Here is a 19,543-nt window from a genome sequence, read left to right as displayed (position 1 = left end):
AGAGAGAGAAAAAGTGAACAATCACCTCGCAGGCAGGTGGCCACATTGTAACCCCTTCTCCTACATTCTCCTGTCAGGATTTGGGGTACACCGGCACATGCATCTGGTGTGATTTCCAACCTGCTGTGTCCAGGACTTGAACTGTGGAGTCGGCTATATGGAATCCAGTGCCTTAACCTCCATACAACCTGCTGGCCCAGTCACCGAAGTTCTCCCAGGTAAAATGGGACAAAACCTAGATTCAAATGGAGGCGATCTGACTCCAGACTCCATCCTACTTTTACCTATTACGGGTTCATTCCGGCGGCATTTTCGTCTAGACACCCATACGCCTACAGCAGTTTGTTCCGACCCAGCTTCATTTGGGAAACTACATTTTCTAGAATTTAACCATTCAGACTGCTTTGTTCTAATCGCTACGCTGCTGCTTAAAGCTGTGAGACTTTGGGCAGTTACTTGACCTCACTGCCTTATTTTTCTCACTTAGAAACTGAAGGTAATTATAGTTCTCGCATGATCGGGTTGATGTAAGGGTAACATGATGTAAAATGTGCAAAGCATGCAAGAGTGTGTGTAGCTATCATTGTACAATTAGGCTTTTGTTTTTAGAAACTGTTGTTTGTTTTTTATATTAATCTTATTTCCACTTCGCATAGAAGTCTGTGGAAGAACAGCGCAAGACCGCTCAGTGCTTGTTCCCACCCCTTCAGTGGCCTGAGTAGTGGGAGCTGCAGACTAGTCTTCAGGCAGGCTGCACACTCCGGTAAGTAGGGAACTGCTGAGTGGGCACAGAGGGCACCTACATGCCTTCAGACCAGTCTTGGCCTCAGCCTGAGCAGCAGGAAACTCAGGAGTGGAGCAGCCCATTCACCCTGACATTCTTCCTTGGTCACAGCCTTTTCAGCTGTGGCCTTTTTCCTTTTCAGTCTCTTCACGATCTCTGTAGAAGGAGAGATCAGGCATGACTTCCCACAGGTGTTCACGGGAGATGGTGCCACGCACACGCAGAACTTTCTGGCCGGCACCCATCCTGTCAGATCACTGAGTAAGCTCCCTTGTTGCATGGGATGGCAGTGTCCACACAGCGCAGGGAACAGTCTGTGTTGAACAGAGCAAAGGTAGGCAGATTGACATTAGACGCCTCTGCGAGAGGCTGAGGGTCGGCCCCCGGGGTCGGTAGCCCCCAGAAGATGCGCCTCCCAGAAGGGGTCTGGGTAGTGACGATTCCTCTGGCTCCAGAGGCAGCTTCAAACTTCAGCACAGCCCACTGTGATAGATGGAAGGTACAACCCTGGCATCAGCAGGATTTTCAGTGGCAACAATGGCATGAGCTGCTCACGGAAGCTTCTCCCAGTCCTCTTCGGACGTATGGCGGAGATGCCATCTCTTTTCCCTTTGCACATGTGCTGCTCCATTTGGAAGTCAAGGTTGGTGCCACCTAAGTGGTTTCCTGCTGCAAGGAATTTGAGGACCTCCTCCTTCATGTGCAGAACATCCAGGGCTCTGGATGTTGTGGAAGTTCCCCTGGAAGTTACAACGGGAGTTCTGAACCACGCTGTGTGGAGCCCTGGGTGGGCAGTGTGGAAAGGTCAGTTAGTTACTACCACCATGATGACTGCTGATGTTCCTAAAGACTCAGTTGTTCCTCAGATTGGAGGATTCATGCCCAGTGTTGCCATCTTGTGAATTGAAAAAAAAAAAAAAAATTGCCAGAGGATGAATGCACTCACCAGAGAAGACAGAGGAACCTAGACAGAGAGAGGGAAGGCAGAAAAGCACCACTTCCCGTGGGAAATGGCCACACTGCAATCCTTTCTCCTTCATCTTCCTCTCCTTTCAGGATTTTGGGCATGCTCACACATACACCCCATGTGTTTTTCAAGCTTCTGGGTCTGGAACTCAGATTACAGAGTCAGTCATGTGAGATCCAGCAGGCTTACCCACCGGGCCATGGGCTGGTCCTTTTTGATTTTTTTAAACAAAAAGACTTAATTAATTATTTTTTGGAGAAGTTTTTGCTATAGGGTGAGTGTACTTGTCAGAAAGAGAGAGAGACTGAGAGAGGGAAAGTGAGAAATCACCCCCCAGAGGGAAGGGCCACACCACAATCCCTTCTCCTCCATTCTCCTCTCGGGATCTTGGGCACGCACGCACACGCGCCCAGCGTGAGTTTAAGCCACTGTGTCCGGAACTCGAATCGCATTTGACTATATGAGAATCCAGTGACATAGCCATTATGCCATCTGCTGGCCCCTGACTTAATTAATTTTTAGAAGTTTATTTATTTGTGAAAAAGAGAGATTGATTTTTGGCAGGGTGTTGCCACCACAGCCAGCCAGTCTAGGTTAGGTCAGGAACTGAACCCAGGCCTTGCATGGCCTCAGCCTATAAGTAACAGTGCCTTAGCAACAGGCACCACCATGGATGGGCCACATCTTCTGATTTTTAAGAAGAAGACAAAGATGTTTAAGTTTTTGGGTTTTATTTTATAACTTATCTTATTTTTAAGAGAATTTAAAATGTATTATTATTATTGTTTTCTATTTTGCTATAGGGCACATGCGCTCATCAGAGAGAGAGGGAAACTGAGAAAGCAAGCCATCAGGTCTGGACCTCGAACCAGGGTCAGTCATGTGGGAATCCAGGATCTTAACTACTATGCTACCTGCTGGCCTCAAGTTTTTGTTTTTTAAATATAAAGTCCTTCAATTTTAAAATATCAGCACCTAATAAAACATTTTCAAAACTGTTGTTGTGTGAGCCAAAGCGAACGTGTCTATGGGCCAAAGAGCAGCCACTACAGTTGGTTTGTGACCGTTGTTGGGGAAACTGTGGTGAAGAGCCACAGAATAAGGACCAGAGAAGGCAGATGGCTGATGCCCCCTGGAGTGGCTCAGTGTCTAAATGGGTGTTCAGGGGAGTCAGTCACTCGCCTACATGACAGGTGTCACCTGATCCGACTGGCTTGGTCCATTCTTCGTGTTGCTAGCTGGTCGGAATTGTGTTACATACCATATCCCTCATGTAGCCTTCTCTTAAAGACAATCAACTTGGGTTGGTTACTTACAGTAAGGATTTCCATTTGCAGAACCAAAGTGTTCATATTTTCCATGAAAAACATGTTGCTCAGAATGTGTGAAGTAGTGCTATCCACTTCTCTGGAAATTTTAATTATCATGTTTGTTTTCATTTCGATGATGGTTCTAGTATTGGAGTGTCTAGGCTCTGTCATAATACACTGTGGTCTATAAGACAACACTTAAATGTATAGACATATTATTTTAACCTCCAGAGGGCACATGTGCTGCTCACCAGAGAGAGACAGAGATGGGGTGGGAGGAGAAAAAGTGTCCTGCAATGGGGCATGGTCATGACACAGTTCCTTTTCCTTCATTTCTCCATCCCATTAGGAGTTTGGGCATCGAAGTACACTGCCTGGAGAGATTTTCAAGCTGTTTGGGCTGGTATTCCAACCACAGCCAGCTACGTGGGATCTGACTCCCTTAACCTACAGGGTCAGCCCTAAATATTTTAAGGATATTAAAAATTCAAGTTTATATATCTGCCAGGCATTCCAGCACCTGTGTCCTTCATCACCTGGCAGTCACCCATCACAGCAGAACTCACTCTGGCCTGGACTCCTGCCCCAGCACAGCTTCCAACAGCATTCCAGCTGTTCTTGCAGCTGTCCCGGGATCACTGCAGCGGATATGCTGAGGCAGCTACAGAGTTCAAAAAGCTCAGTAACGTCGCATCCACATTAACTTATAAATAAGTCAGGTTCCAAAAGATTCAATAAAGAATACCATGACCAGAGATGTTAGGAAAGGAAATATAAATCGAATGGTCTGTATGTGCTGGTGTCCAGGAGGGCTGAATTTCCTTACCTTCCCCAAGGAAAAATCCACACACAACAGTTCCCGTCTCTCCTTCCCTGTTGATGAATGTCACACACTCAGCATTGTGTTGTTTTGTTTTGTTTTATTTCATTTTATACATTCAACCAGTAGACATCACTTATCTTGTAAAGTGAATTTACCCAACATGAATACACTTCATGCTAGTCCAGTTCAGTATACATGTTCTCACCAACAGATAATAATCCATTTCTGTGTCCCATAAATGTCTTGCCTCTCCATTTGTCTCCTTAATTTCTTTCCTCATATCTCCCCCTTCTCCATCCTCTCCCCACACTGGGTCCAGGATCCATAACCATCTTCCATGCTTCATGTCCTCTAGTCTTTCAGTTTCTGCCATAGAGTGTGGATAGTCAGTGTATATTAAGTGGAGACATACGATGTCTCTCTTCCATAGCCTGGCTTGCTTTACTCAGCAGTCAATCTTTCATATTCATCCACTTTGTATCAAAAACCAGGAAGCATTGTGTTTTTATTAGTCCTAATTCACCCCACTTCTTCATTTTTAGATTTATTCATCAATCATTGATCTCCTTCCCTGTCCCAGGCACCATACAGGGGCCTGAGGCTACAGCAGCAACCACAACCCAGCCCCTGCCCCCAGGTGCTCAGGAGCTGTGGGAAAGGCAGGAGAGTGAAAACACAGTGGATGGAGTTGAGAGCTGAGAGAGGCGGAATCAGGAAGCCTTGACAGAGGAGGCATCTTTTTTACCCAGTCATGATGCCTGCATCTTCACATGCTACCAATCCGTTCTCCATCTGATTAGAAGGGAGAATGGCCAGCCCCGAGAAGTTGACTTTAGTTGGAAGGGAGTCAGATCTGGAAGGAAGGATGCCCCTGGAGGAGTAAGAGTAGCACAGCCCCTGCAGTCTTTCCACCTCCTCAGGGACAGGCATTACCCTGGCAGTGCTGGGATGCTGAGGCCCTTGGGCCAAATGCGTATCAGGGGGGCCAAGTTCATGCCAGGATTCCCCTTCCTGACAAGTGGGAGAAGAAGATAGTGCTGTCCTTTCCCCCTGCTCTCTCCTCTTCCACCATTCTAGACCTCTTTCATTTATCTCACTGCTGTCTCCTGCCCTTGAACCTCTTCTCTTTTCCCTTTGGCTCTCTCTCCATCTCTCACATCTTTTATTTTGATGTCTGAGGGTGGAAAGGAGCTTGGGTGATTCCAGTCTCATAGTGGGTGCACATAGCTGCTCAGACTGCCATCTTCAGGAGAGGGATGGCCCTGCAGGTGGGTTTAATTTGGTTTCATGCCTGTAAGGGATGAAAAACCAGAGTGTCACAAGGACTGAGCATAGTTGCTAGGTTAGCATCTCAGCTCCCTGGAAGAGGAAACCTTTTCTCTTAGACACCTGTCCTGGCCTGAGTGTGGGGTTGCGGCGGGGGGACGGGGGTTGTCATAAATACAAATGTGTTTAGCAACCAGAATGTCAAGCAATTACACGGTTCTAAAGGGGAAAGGGTAATGTGTATGTCACATTCAAAATGCAATTGTGCTGATGGCACTTGGAGAAATGAGGGGCTATTTTAGACTAAGTCAGTTCTTAAAATAGAAATGCCCAGTTGCGGAAATTGGAGGAAGACCACTGATTCACTTCAAGGTATAGTGTTTTGGCTTGCCAACAAATTGCTGTGAGTGGGCAAGGGTGGGAGGGGGGTGCTGGGGGAACTAATGACTTTAGCTGGAGTGAAAACAAGAATAAGAGACTTTGGTATTCAATTTCCACTCCCTGGAAACACACTACCCTGTGGGATCCATACATAATTGATGATATTACCATGCAACAGTGGGACTACAGAGATACACTAATACTGATGAATACTTTTTCATTTTTATTGCAGTTTTCAAGTATGCCAAAAAGCATTAAAAGTTCATAAAAGAAAATAACTTGGCTCAATTATGACTGATCTCATACCTGAAAATGAGTCTGTGGAACCACAAGCTTCCCAGCCATCTGCACTTATTGGGACTGTCCCATTTTTTACTATCTGTGGTCCCAGATGTCCAGACGTTCCACATAAACTCCTGAGTTTGGGTACAGGCTTTTACCAGAAGCGACAAAGTCCTGGGAGACTAAATCTCATTCAATTCCAGAAATACATTGAGGAAGGAAGAAGTAGACATTGGTAAATAAGATGCCAAATTGCCAGCTGATGAGTATTTATTATATCCAGCAATATTAATTGACTTATTAGGCTTAACATTTATTATCAAATTGTAGCTAACACAATTTATCTTTCGAATTATAGCTAACACAGAGTAGATCACATTACGGAGGAGTTTTCCTAAGCTCACAACGCCCATTGCGGTAGCCAACGGTGCTGAATTTTTCTGCTCAAAAGTAGGCAGGGCACAAATCTTTCCCTTCTTACACATGTGGGAGGGAACTAGGTTTCTAGCCCTTAAATAAATCATTCTAGGGGCCAGGTGGTGCAGAGTGGTGGCACAACTAGACGCACATGGAAAGTGTCCTGGGTTCATGCCCGATACCTCCCTGAGCACACTGAGTTTGCACATGTGTGCCCGTAATCAGGGCCAGCTAAGACTGGGAATGGATCATGGCGTGAGGACCCTTCTGGGGTGTCTTGCTTTCTTCTCCCTGACTCCTGCTCTCTTTCAGATTTGAAAGAAAGAAACACACTCAAAAAAATAAGCAAACAAATGATTCTGGTTAGCTCTTTCTAATCAGTAGAAAGCACAGCAAGGAGACCGTCACCTGGGAATGTTGAAAGGTAAGTTTGATGAAGTCTCTTTGTGTGTGGTCTGGATGGTAGCACTCAGCAAGGACTCTCCAGGCTCCCCTGCACACTCAGCCCATGCACTTAGGAGGTGAGCAGTCCTAGGCAGGAGGGAAATAGATGTGTCCTTTCTGGAACGAAGCTGCACGTTGAATGAAGGAAGCCAGTGATTCAGTGGTACGGACAGTCGTCAGGCCCACAGTGACCTGGTGTGAGCCTGAGATGGATCTTTATGGTACTACGTCAGAGATTTCAGGGATTGTTACCCTAGCATATCAGCATTATATATACTAGTAGACTCTATTTATCTTTTTTTATTTTATTTTTTTTAATTTGCCACAGGGTGCATGCAATCACCAGAGAGAGAAAGAGAGGATAGTCATGCTGCAATCCTTTCTCCTCCATTTCTTCTCTCTGGATTTTGGGCATGCATGTACATGGTGGCTTGTTTTCGGGCCAAGACTCAAGCAGCACATTTGGTCACGCGGATCCAGCTGCCCCAGTGACCAGGCCACAGGCTGGCCCTGTTTATCTTTTTCTAAAGCAAGAACCAAATCACTTTCTCCATGGAAGGCTCTGATTCACCATTCGCTGTTCCAGGGGGTGACTGATAACATCCCTAACTCTGAAGGCTGGTGACAATCTACTTCAGGAAAATCCATCACCCACCTCCCACGGTTGTGGAGGAAGCATTGGTTCTGACGCCAGAAACTCAAATTAGCTTCTGATATTCAATGCCATTTAATCTTGTCTATTTACTTATTTAAAACAACTGTGACTGACTTAGTTTTATATATGCATTAAAGTACATTTTGTGCTGCTGGGAGATTAGTATCTCTTGAGATACATCATTTGAAGTAATTTTAGACTGACTTTCTTCCTCAAGCAGGCTGCTACCAATCCCTGCTGCTCTTACCAAAACAACTTCTGAATTGACCCATCCTGTTCCTTTATCACTAATGCGATAAATTGAAAAACTAATCCTGATATTTGGGTGTATAAGGGAGGTGGGCTGACCAGAGAAAGGCAATCATCTTTTGAAGTTTCATCTGAGAGACTTATTTAAAATTCTTCTAAGTGGTGGGCCAGGTGGTAATGCAGTGGTAATACAACTGGACCCACATGGGAAGAGGCCCTGGTTTGTGTCCTGAGACCTCCCTGAGCATGTCAGATATGTACTTGCTACTAACCCAGGCTGGCTGCCGTAGGGCATATGCATTTACCAGAAAAAGACAGAGAGAGACAGAAAGCAGAAAAGTGAGAAATCACCCCCAGGGGAATGGCCATGCCACAATCTCTTCTCTTCTTGGGATTTGGGGCATGCATGTACACACGCCTAGCGTGAGTTTCAAGCCCCCAGGTCTGGGACTTGAACTATGGTCTTCTATGTGGGAGTCCAGCACCTTAACCACTATGCCACCTGCTGGCTTCAAAAGAATGTTTTCTATTTCACTGGAACCTTAAGTAAAGAATGCTTTTTACTTCACTGGAACCTCTCCATGGAACTTTAAATAAAGAATAATGAAACTAGACAGAGGAAGGAAAGTAGGGAGAAGAGAGTGATTAATATACTCCATTTCTCAAGTGCAAAGAAATTTCAGTGAGCTGTAAAATCTGAGTACGTGTGTAACTTTTTATTTTCCCTTGATGTATGATTCGGTTTACAAGCTCTTGATATTTAACATTTACACACCAGCTGTAGGAGCAACACATTTCACATTCATGTGCAAATTAGTTTTCAGTCCAGTATATCTCCGGAAAAGGGAATAAAACCTTACTAAAGAATACAAACTAGCTCTTAGAAACCAGAATATTATATGTGTGACAGAAACTGACAGGAAGAGGGAGAAGCAAGAACTCTTTCTAAACACATAATATCATGAGTGCTTTTGCACTCACTGACTTTCACCTCTCGATTCTCAGACACCCCCAAAGGTAGAAATGATGCACATTGTATAGGTGAGAATACTGAGAGAACTGAGAGCCTGAGAGGACTTGGACACTTCCAGAATTTAGCCAACTGGTCCTGCTAGGGAAGGATGGAGCTGGTGTATCTGACTCCAGAGGTCGTGTGCCTTTCTCATTCTGCCATACTGGCCACAGGAAGATGTCATGTCACAGCTCCGACTTCAAATCACATCTATTCCAGTTGGCTCTCCAAAGGCGTGAGAACATGCATTTTCAATGGGGCCGATATTGCCCTCAAGGTGGCAAAAAACGAGTTTGGGAAAAGGCAGAACTCTTACTCCCCTTATAAATATAATACAGAAACATTGCTATACAGTATACCTGTGCTATTAAAATTCATGGAGGCGAGATGGTTAAGGAAAAACAATATCTAAAAGGATTCCTTACAGCGGTGATAAGGATAAAATGGCTGAGGGGACGAGGGGGGAAGAAGAGGCCTGAGAGACAGGGTGGCTGTTCAGCGAGTTGTCGAACCTGCTCTTGGTCTGGGGCCGCAGTAGGGGGAAGATGAGCTGGAGTCTCAGGTGCCTCCTGCTCTTCCCTACCTTTTTTGAACAGGGAAGTCCACAGAAGGCACCAACCATAGCCAGTAAGTGGAATCTGTTGCAAAATCTCCACCCGGATCTTATGTTCTCAGGAACTTCACGGGTAGATTTAGCTTGCACACAGCAATGGCAAAAGGCTTCAAGAAAATGAACAGGACCTCCTTTACTTAAGCAACTTGGGGACACTTGAAGTGGGAACACTCTTTAGGGCAAAGATTTAAAGGCCTTCACATCTATCCAAGTCATGGAGTCTCTGGGTATCCTGTTGGTTTGGGCCATGTGTGGTGTTTTCCAACTGCGCTAGTGTAATTAGCACCAAGGGTAGGGGTAGATGGAAGGTTTTTTAGAAAACAAACCTGATCTTTAGACACACCTAAAGATTCCTCCAACCTGAGTGGGTGGAGGCTTTTTCCTGTGAGTGTAAGAGTGTACTCTGTCACTCACACAGGGGACCGTGGAAGCGGCTGCAATGACTGAATTCTTTTGTGTTACTTCCTTGCCTTTGACAGAGCAGAACTGAAGGCAGGCATCCTCTGGAGTTATGGTCTTGCTTGGCTATCATGGAAAAAAAAAAATTCATCATCTGTAGTGCTAGGAACAGTTTTATTTTTACTTATTTATTTTTAAGCAAAAATCAAAAACTAAAGAACAGGGCTGCAATATCTCCACTCTCTGGTGCCTTCTCGGCATCGTAATTGGGCAAGGCCATGTTTTCACTAACTTTAGGGCTTCGTCTTGAAAAAAGGAAAGAACTGTTTAAGATTTTTTAATGTGAGAGAAAGGAAGAGCTCTGTAATGGGAGCGGGAAAACTATACATTTAGGTCACTCACTAACACACTAAAAAGAAAATGTCTCCAGTGACCATAAATAATTGGATTTCTTACAGGGGGCACACAATGCTTCAGATAACTCCTTTCCCCTTTATCTGGGTTTTTGATACCTGGTAGGAGGGAGTGGGGGGGAGACACTTCACAGTGGAAGGGGGTAGATAAAAGGGAAAGATCTGACAGTTGCCATTATTACGGTGCCGTATCATTTACCTCAGCCAGGAGTCACTAACATGCCAGGTCACCCCTGGGGTCGAGGGCAAGACAAGAAGTTTACACAGCCACAGAGGGTAGCTCGCTGGCCGGGGACATACATCAAAGTGTGACAACAAACATGAGAAGAAGATTTGTTCAGGTACAGAGATCAAGATAACAGTGCTTTCCTTGCCATCTACTACTTTGGTGGAAGGGGTGCTTTACATTTCAACATCAATTCTTCCCGAGCTTTGGAGAAGGAGCAACACAATTAAAGGGTTACTGAAATATCCTATTTCTTTAGAAGCGAGCTCTTCCTAATCATTTATTGTTTCGCTAATGTCTTCCTCTGCACCAATGCCAAATTTGAAATAGAACTTCCCATTTTTTATTGTGGTAAAATATATATAACATAGAATTTGCCACCTTAATAACATTTAAGTGTACGCCTTAGTGGTAAGAAGTTCCTTCACATGGTTATGCAGCTGTTGCCACCATCTCCAGAACTTTTTTTTTTTAATCATCCCCAACTATAACTCTGTGCTCATTAAATGCTAACTCCCTATTCTTCCCTTCCCCCAATCCCTGGTAACCACTGTTCTACTTTCTGTTTCTATGAGTTTAACTATTTATAAGTACCTTATATAAGTGGAATATTCAATATGTGTCCTTTTGGGTCTGATATAGTTCATTTAGCAAAATGTCTTCAGGTTTATATATATTGTAGTATGTGTCAGAATTTCATTTAATTTTTATCCATAGTTTTATATTGTGCAAAAATACACATATTATAAAATAGATCATCTTAATATTTATTTTTAGAGTATTTTTTTTTTCCTGTATGGTGTGTGCATTCACCAGAGACAGAGAGAAAATGAGAAATCACCCCCCAGGGGGATGGCCACACTGCAATTCTTTGTCCTCCCTTCTCATCTCGGGATTTTAGGGATGCATGCACACACACCCAGAGTGTTTCAAGCTGCTGGGTTCAAGATTCGAACCATGGTCAGCCATGTAGGAGTCCAGGGCCTTAACCACTACATCACCTTCTGGTTCCAATAGTTTTGTTTTATCTTGTTTTGTAATTTTGCCTGAGAGAAGGCACACATTCTTTTCTTTTCTTTTCTTTTTTTTGGGGGGGGAGAGGTTTTTCACTATAGGGTGCGTGCACTCGCCAGACAGACAGACAGAGACAGAGAGACAGAAAGCGAGAAATCACCCCCCAGGGGGGATGGTCACGCCACAATCCCTTCTCCTCCATTCTCCTCTCGGGATCTTGGGCACACACGCACATGCGCCTGGCATGACTTTAAGCCACTGGGTCCGGGACGCGAACTGCGGTTGACTATGTGGGAGTCCAGTGACATAGCCACTATGCTAACTGCTGGTTCCCAAGGCATACATTCTTTTGAGAGAGAGAGAGAGAGAGAAAGCACCCCCGACAGGGTGTGATCATACTGCAATCCTCTCATCTACATTTCTCCATCCTATCAGGATTTAGGGGACATACACACATGCACACACATATGCCTGACATTTTTTTTTAAGCTACCAGGGCCAAGATTTGAACCATACAATTGGCCATGTGGGATCAGCTCCCTTAACCATGAGGCCATGGGCAAGTCCCTCTTAACCACTTTAAAGTGTACAGTTCTGGTATTAAAACATAAAATAGTGGTATTAAAAACATTCATAATGTTGTATAATCATTACCACTATTCATTACCATAGTTCTTTTAACTTTGTAAAACTGAAACTCTATACTCATTAAACAATATCTCCCCATTCCTGTCTACCTCAGCTTCTGGTAATCATCATTCTACTTTCTGTTTCTATGACTTTCACTGCTCTAAGAACTTCATGTAAGTGGAATCATTAAGTTTTTGTGTTTGCTTTTTGATTGTGTGTGTGTGTGGGGGGGGAACTGGCTTATTTCACTTAACATAATGTTCTCAAGGTTCATACATGTTGTAGTATTTGTAATACTTTCTTTCCTTTTTTTTCCCCAGTTCAAACTCATGTACTTTATCTTCTGTTGTGATCCAATCTTTCTTTTTTTTTCTGATTATTATTATTTTATTTTTTAAAATATTTTTTCAGGAAGGAAGAAAAGTTTATATTTCCATTTAAAGAAACAAACAAGAAAAATATTTTAACAAATTGCTGAACCTATCAACAACTCAAAAGAAACTAAAACGTTAAAACTAGGAAAACAAAGCATAGTAAAAAAAAAGAAATCAGTAATGTTTTACTCAAAAGTCATAAAGTTCTATTTTGCTAGTTGAGTCTTATGTTCAAATTCTCTTCAGTTGAATATGCAGAGTTACTGTGGACCAATCTTTCCATTTAAATCCTAGGAGTTAACATTCAACGTTGTTACTGATATTTCTTGTCCCTAGCATTAAATTGGTCATTTTCTTGGTTTCCTTTAGTTCTCTTCTTTCTGTATGTGTCTTTAGTTTTCCTGGTCAAGCACTCCTTTCAGAACTTCTTGAGTGGGTCTGCTACTGGCAAATTCTTTCAGGTCTTGTTTATTTTGAGAATGTTTTTATTCTTTCTTTCCATATAAAGGATAATCTTGCCAGGTATAGTATTCTTGGCTGAAACTGTTTTTCACTTAACACTTTGAATATATATTCCCATTCTTTCCTTGCTCGCACTGATTCTGATGAGAGATCTGAGGTTAGCCTGATGGGATAATCTTTATAAATAACCTGATGTTTCTCTCTTGCCAATTTTAGTATCTTGTCTTTGTCTATAGATTTGACCAGTCTGGCTATGATGTGCCTTGGGGAAGATCTTCTTGGGTTGATTCTATTAGGGGTCCTTTGTATTTCTTGGCTCTGGATTTTTCAATTCCTGTCTAGATTTGGAAAGTTTTCTTCCAAGATTTTATGGAATAGATTATCAATGCCCTTATTAGTTTCCTCACCTTCTGGGATACTGATTATCCAGATGTTTGGGTGCTTCATGCTGTCTAGTATTTCTTGTATAGTGTTCTCAATTTTTTGGGTTGTTTTCTCAGTTTTTTTTTTGGTTATTTTTTTCTAGATCACAGGTTTTGTCTTCAATATCCAAGATTCGATTTTCTGCATGGACTAATCTGTTTTTAATACTTTCAAGGGAGGTTTTGACTTCCTGAATGGAAGCCTTCATCTCTAATAGCTCCATTTGATTCTTTTTTATGGTGGGGATTTCCTCTTTCAAGGCATGAAAGGACTTTAACTTTTTATGGTGGGTATTTCCTCTTTCAGGTCATGAAAGAACTTCAACACTTCTTGGAACTCGCTGTCTTTTTTCTCCTGCATCTTCTGGAATTCACTATCTCTCAGCTCTTGCATCTCGTTTAGTTTTGTCACTATGAATATTCTGAAGTCTCTATCAGACATTTCCATGAATTCTACTGTACTGTCTGGGGATGATGAGGGATTGTTCTTTCCCTTAGGGGAGAGACATTTTCTTGGTTTCTCATGTTTCTTGTGCCTCTGTGGTTGTTTCTGGTCATTCTGTGATTAAAAGCCCTCCTACACAGTGCTTCACAATGTGGTATTGATATTAAGATTAGGAGTTCAGATTTGTAAAAAGAATTTTTTTCCTTAGAGCAGGAGGTTCAATAAGTGTTGAGGGTTTCAATGACTCTGAAAGTATTCAGATTCTTGGGTTCCTTCCACATTTTAGCTAATATGTACAGTGCTGTTATAAACATGAATATACAAAGACCTCTTTGAGACCTTGCTTTTAATTTTTTAATATTAAGAGAGGAATTGTTAGATCATATGATAAGCTATTTTAAATTTTTTGAGGACCCATTGTACAGTTTCTATAGTGATTGTACCTTCTTATATTCCCACCAACAATGTACAGGGTTCCAGTTTCTCCATGTCTTTGACAATACTTGTTATTTTCTGTTTTGTATTGTAACCATACCCATGGGTGTGAAGTCATATCCTTCTGTAGATTTATTTATCTATTTATTTTTTTTATCTACTTTTAATTGTTAGAGCGTGTGTGTGCTCACCAGAAACAGACCAAAAAAAAGAGAGGAAGAGAGTACCCATCACTGGAGTGTCGTCATGCTACAAACCCTTCTCCTCCATTTCATCGTCTCATTGGGATTTTGAGCACATATATACATGCACCTGGTGTGTTTTCCAAGTCACCAGCGCCATGCTTTAAATCACATTTAATCATGTGATAGCCAGCTCCCTGAACAACTAGGCTACAGGGCTGGTCCTCATTGCAGTCTTAATTTGCATTTCTGTAATTATTGGTGATGTCAATCTTCTTTTCATGTACATATTAGGCACTTTAAAATATCCTTTAGAGAAATATCTGTTTACATCTTTTGCCTGTTTTACAGTTGTACTGGCTGAGGTTTCCTTGCTGAGTATGAAAAATTCTCTCTTTATAATTATGTGTTGCATAATGACATTTTGTTTATCAACAAACCACATATATGATGGTTCCATAAGGAGCGTATAAGCCATACCACATAGCCTGTGTGTAGCAAGTTATACCATCTAGGTTTGTGTAAGTGCATTCTATGATGTTCAAATAATGAAATTACCTAAGGACACACTTCTCAGAACTTAGCCCTGACATTAAGAAACACATAACTGTAATCGGGACATTAATCTCATATCAGATATATGATTTGCAAATAATTTCCCCCATCCCATTAGTTACCCTTTTACTCTGATAAAACAGTTTTTTTGATGCACACATTTTTTGAGAGTTTTTTTTTTTTTTTTTTTAATAGATCCCTGCCCTCCTATGTAGAGCTTGTTCCTAAGTTGGACTCTAGCCCTAAGCCTGACCCTAGCCTATCCCTGAGCCTTGTCCTATATCCTAACTTGGGACTCAAACTGTCTGCCTCTTGAGTTCTAAGTCTGCTTGCCTATGCACTGTGCTAGCCTAGCATATGAGAAATTTTTGCTTTAAGGTGCTTGAGCTCCCCAGAGAGACAGAGAGTAAGAAAGCAAGAAATCACCTCTCAGAGGGATGGTCATGCCACAATCCCTTCTCCTCCATTTTCCTCTCAGGGTTTTGGACATGCATACACTGCACCTGGCATGAATTTTAAGTCACCAGGTCCAGGACTCAGAGTATTCAACTACACGGGAGTCCAGCAATGTAACCATTATACTGTCTGCTGGTCCCATGATGCACAAAAATGTTAAGTCCAATTAGAATCCAGTTTGTCTGCCTTTTTTTCTGATTGCCTATACCTTTGTGTTCACATCTAAAATATCATTGACTAATTAAATGCCATGAATATTTTGCTGTTTTCTTCTAAGAGTCTTATAGTTTAGATTTTACATTTAGATATTTGATTCACTTGGGGGTAACTTTTCTGTATGCTGTTAAATAAGGGTCTAACTTCATTTTTTTGTATGTGTATGAATATCAAGTTTTCCCAGCATCATTTGTTGAAAAGACTACTTTTGCCCTATTAAGTACTCCTGGCACTCACATCAAAAAAACATTTGACTGTAAATACAAAGGATTATTTCTGGGCTTTCTATTTGGTTTTTTTGATCCATAAGTCTGTGTTTATGTTAGTACCACACTGTTTTTATTATTGTGGCTTTGTAGTAAGTTTTGAACTCAGGAAATGTGAGTCCTCTAGCTTTGTTCTTTTCCAAGATTGTTTTAGCAATTTGGGATCTTTGAGATTCTATCTAAATTTTAAAACAGGCTTTTCTATTTCTGCAAAAATATGGTTGTTGAGAATATAATAGGGACTGCACTGAATCTATAGATTGCTTTGGATAATATCAATTTCTTAACAATATTTAGTCTTCAAACCCATGCACATGAAATATGTTTCCACTTATTTAAATGTTTTAAAATTTAACAGTATTTTGAAATTTTCATTATACAGATCTTTCAACTCCTTGGTTAAGTTAATTTTCCAATGTTTTATTCTTTTTCATGCTCTTGTAAATAGAATTATTTTCATAATTTCTTTCTCATATTGTTCATCATTAGTACATAAAGATGCAACTAACTATTTTTTTTGAAAGAACTATTTAACTTTCTATCTTTCTTTCTTTCCTTAAATTTGATGAGAGAGAGAGAGAAAATGAGAAAGCAAGCTGCCAGGTCCAGGACTCGAACCTCAGTCAGCCATGTGGGAGCCCAATGTCCTTAACCACCATGCCACCTGCTGGTCCCACAACTAAGTTTTACATTTTTTTTTAAGATAGGGTCTTGCTATGACATGATCCTTCTGCCTCAACTTCCCAGCTGGGACTATAGAGGTGTGTTATCACACCCGGCTCTTTTTTTAGAAAGGATCTTGTTATGTTGCCCAGGCCAGCTTCAACCTTATGATCCTCCTGTCTCATCCTCCTACATCAGTGGGATTAAGGCATATGCCTCTGCACCCAGTGAAATGAAACCAACTGTTCTGTATTGATCTTGTATCCTGCAACTTTGCCAAATTCATCTGTTAATTGTAACATTTCTCATGTGTGTATGTGTGTAAAAGTTTAGGGTTTTCTTCATGTAAGATCATATCTATAAACAAATTTACTTTTTCCTTTTCAATCTGTTTACCCTTTACTTCTATGTTGAATAGAAGTGGTGAAAGTGGGTATTTTTGCCTTGTTCTAGATCTTAGAGAAAGGCTTTCAGTCTTTCACAATTGAGGATGATGTTCACTGTGGGTTCTTATATATGGTTTTTATTATATTGAGATGCTTTCTTTCTATTCCTAGTTTGTTAGGTGTGTTTTTGTTTTGTCTGTTTTATCATAGGAAGGTGTTGAATTATGTCAACTACTTTTACTATGTCAGTTGAGATTGCAATGTGGTTTTTGTTGTTGCTGTTCATTCTGTTAATGTGATGTATTCCATTGATCACTCCCTATATGTTGTCCCATTCCTACATTCCAGGAATAAATCCCACTTGGTCAACGCTATGATCTTTTTTTTTTTTTTTTGAGAGATTTTCACTGTAGGGCGCGTGCGCTCGCCAGACAGACAGAGAGAGACATAGAGACAGAAAGCGAGAAATCACCCCCCAGGGGGGATGGTCACGCTGCAATCCCTTCTCCTCCATTCTCCTCTCGGGATCTTGGGCATGCACGCACACGCGCCCGGCGTGAGTTTTAAGCCACCGGGTCCGGGACACGAACCACGGTCGACTACGTGGGAGTCCAGCGACATAGCCATTACGCTAACTGCAGGTTCCCAACACTATGATCTTTTTAATATTTCGCTGAATTCAGTTTGCTAGTACTTTGTTGTAGATTTTAGCATCGACATTCATAAAGGTTGGTAATCTTATTTATGTGTGTCTTTGTCTCGCTTTGCTATCAGAATAATGCTAGGCTCATAGAATGAAATAGGAAGTGTTCCTTTCTCTTCAGTTTTGGAAGGGAGTTTAAAAAGGACTGATACTAATTTTGTTTAAATATTTGGTAGAATTCATCTGTGAAGACATTACAGGGCTTGTTTTGGGGGGGAGAATTTTTACAGATTCAGTCTCCTTGTTAGTTTTATCTATTCAGCTCTTCTTCTTGGTGACATGGTCTTGGTGGGCTTTGTGTTTTGAAGAATTTCTCTCTCTCCCTTGCCTTAAACTGGTATTGCTTTGTTATTAGGCATTACATAAAAATATTTTTTGAGAGTAAAATGATTCTGTAGACTATTTTGAAATAAATTATACTTTTAACAATGGCATTGTTTGCCAAATATAGTCTCCAAATAGCAGGAATCTAAACAGCTAGCTAGCAAGTGAGAGATAGCCAGTGATCATTGTTTTCCCACAAGACACCCTATTTCAGTGAGATACTGAAGGCGTTGACAATATTAACCCAAAGACTATGATAGAGTAGATTTCACTAGCCTAGACTGGTCACTTTTCACTTAGGAAATGAAAAGGCCACACCTTCTTGTGAACCTGTGAGTCAAATTTTTCTTACCTTAGAGCCTTGTAATTCAGTAAGTTAACAGTTACTTGAATAGTGTCTTATCCAACATCGATGATCCCTTCTAATTCTGGATCTTTTAAAGAATCCAGTAACTTTTAAGAAACTTGTAATAATTTTTCTCTTTTTAAATTCTGGTTACTGAATTTAATTAATGAATTATGAAGGAGTACTAGTTGCAGGAACAACTGCAGAGTTTCACTGGGTACGTCCATCTTTGCCCGTTTGCCTAAAAGTTGTGAATTCCCCCAGTGGTGTGATCTCTTTCAACATCGTAAGGTCTGAAAAGCCCTTGCAATAAAGACGGCACTGGAGACACCCAGAGGAGGGGCAGATCCAATGTGTATCTCTAATAGACTGTCTGAAGAGACCAATTTCTCTACAGTTAAAATAAAATTAAGTGCAGAAAATAAGATTTTTCTATGTATGTATCTCATTTGCATAGAGTCACAGGCTATATTTCCATCAAAAGCTACCGTGACATAAATATGATTTCCTAAATTGTTATGAAAAGCAATTTGAATATTGGGCCTGAGGTTCCGAGTTCAACCTAGTGATTTCTTATAGTTTTTGTGACAACTCGAAGGCTGACTAATGTTTCTAGTTTCCATTGGGAAAACATGCTGATGAGAGTTATGATTTGCTAGAAAGAGAGAAAGAAGAAAAAACCCCACATGCTATAAAGTTAAAATGCACTTTGTTGTTTTTAGGGTTTTGATTTTGTTTTGTTTTGTTTTTTTGAGAGGTTTTTGCTATAGGGTACATGTGCTCTCCATAAAGACAGAGAGAGACAGAGAGACAGAAAGTGAGAAATCATCCCCCAGGGGGGATGGCCACGCCGCAATCCCTTCTCTTCCATTCACCTCTCAGAATCTTGGGCATGCACGCACACGTGTTTGATGTGAGTTTAAGCTACCGGGTCCAGGACTCAAGCCGCAGTTGATTACATGGGAATTCAGCGACACAACCATTACACCAACTGCTAGTCCCTTGTTTTTGATTTGTTTTTTTTTTTTTTTATACGGTGTGTGCTCACCAGACAGAGACAGAGACAGAGAGAGAAAAAGGGAAGGCGAGAAATCATCTCCCAGGGAATGGCCACACTGCAATCCCCTCTCCTCCATTCTCCTCCTGGGATTTTGGGCACATACACACACAGCATGATTTTCAAACCACCGAGTCTGGGACTCGAACCATGCTGTTGGTGGGACCCAGCCACCTTCACCTCCCTAAAGTGCACTTTCTAGTTAGCTAAGATCTTGGCCAGGCTTGTAGTAGCAAAAGTTGATTCTGGGAAACTTTTAATGTACCATTCATGTCCTCCAATTCTGCAATGGGTTCTTTTGTTCAAAATGGTGGACCCATGTTTATGTTTTCCTTCCTCTCTCCCTCCCTCTTTTTCCACTCTTTC

At 41.6% G+C, this 19,543-nt stretch overlaps 1 pseudogene; it reads right to left on the bottom strand.

Annotated features, from left to right (window-relative positions):
- Positions 1-799: 799 nt before the first annotated feature.
- LOC102488480 (40S ribosomal protein SA-like) lies at positions 800-1,622 on the bottom strand (annotated as a pseudogene).
- Between the last annotated feature and the right edge of the window lie 17,921 nt (positions 1,623-19,543).

The sequence above is a fragment of the Tupaia chinensis genome, unplaced genomic scaffold, assembly GCF_000334495.1.
Source record: "Tupaia chinensis unplaced genomic scaffold, TupChi_1.0 Scaffold000685_1, whole genome shotgun sequence".
Lineage (NCBI taxonomy): Eukaryota > Metazoa > Chordata > Mammalia > Scandentia > Tupaiidae > Tupaia > Tupaia belangeri.
Note: the sequence above shows the minus strand (reverse complement) of the source record. Positions and strands in the feature narration are given on the sequence as shown.